Raw genomic sequence first — 1,335 nt, forward strand, 5'->3', positions numbered from 1 at the left:
ATCGAACTCATGCGGAAGTGGCTTTAGATTCTCAGTACTGTGCTTTAACCCGCTGCACCACCAGGGAGGGCCACAAGAGTCACTTTTATAGTTTGTCTTTGTTTAGTTTCTCTAGATTCCACATATAAGTGAAACCACCCAGTATTTATTTCTTCTTCTAGCTCACTTAGAATAATCCCTTTCAGTTGCATCCATGTTGCCACAAATGGCAGGAGTTTATCTTTTTGATCACTGAGTAGTATTCCACTGTGTATATGCATTGTAACCTCTTGACCCACTCATCTGTTTTGGGACATTTGGGTTATTTCCGTATATTACCTATTGTAAATAGTGCTGCAATAAATACTGAAGTTCAGGTTTCCTTCCAAATTAGTGTTTTTGTGTTTTGGGGGTAGATGGTTAGGAGTTGATTTGCTGAGTCATAAGGTTTTCACAGAGGCTGGAATAGTTTGAGGAGCCTCCACATACCTTTCCATAGAGGCTGGATTAGTCTGAATTCCCACCAGCAGTGTAAGAGTGTTCCTTTTTCAATACATCCTCCTAATCATTTATTTCTACTTTTTAAAATATGGGTCATTCTTGCAGGTGTGAAGCAGTATCTCATTGTGGTTTTGATTTGCATCTCCCTGATAATAGTGATGTTGAACATTTTTTCATGTACTTGTGGGCCATTTGCATTTCTTCTTTGGAGAAGTGTCTTTTTAGCTCTTTCATTCATTTTTGACTAGATGTTGGCTTTGTTTTTGTTGATTGTGTTAACTGTATAATTTGATATCAGTACCCTTATGATGTGCAAATATTTTCTTCCATTTAGTAGGATGCCTCTTTGTTTTAGTTACTGTTTCTTTTTAGATTGATGTAGCCCCTACTGTTTATTTTCTTTTTCTTCTGCAGATGAGTCCTCAAAAATATTTCTGAGGTTGTCGGGGAGTGTTTTGCCTATGTTTTCTTCTATATATTTTATGGTTTCTGGTCTTACATTCAAATCTTTTATCCATTTTGAGTTGATTTGTGTATTGTAATCCAGTTTCATTCTTTTGCATTTGACAGTCCAGTCTTCCCAGCAAGATTCATTGAAGAGGCTTTCCTTGTTCCAATTTATTTTGTTCTCTCAGTTATCATTACTTGACTATATGTGTGCATGGTTTTATTTCTCAGCTTTGAATTCTATTCCATTGGTATGTGTGTCTGTCTTAGTTCCAACTTTATGCTGCTGTTTGTTATAGATTTGTAGTATAGTTTGAAATCTGGCAGTGTAATATCTCTGTTCTCCCTTTTAGTCAGGAGAGCTCTGGCTATTTGGGAGGTTTTTGTGCTTTCATATGAATTTTTTTT

This window comes from Condylura cristata, unplaced genomic scaffold, assembly GCF_000260355.1.
Source record: "Condylura cristata isolate star-nosed mole 26May11 unplaced genomic scaffold, ConCri1.0 scaffold00008, whole genome shotgun sequence".
In the NCBI taxonomy this organism is placed as follows: Eukaryota; Metazoa; Chordata; class Mammalia; order Eulipotyphla; family Talpidae; genus Condylura; species Condylura cristata.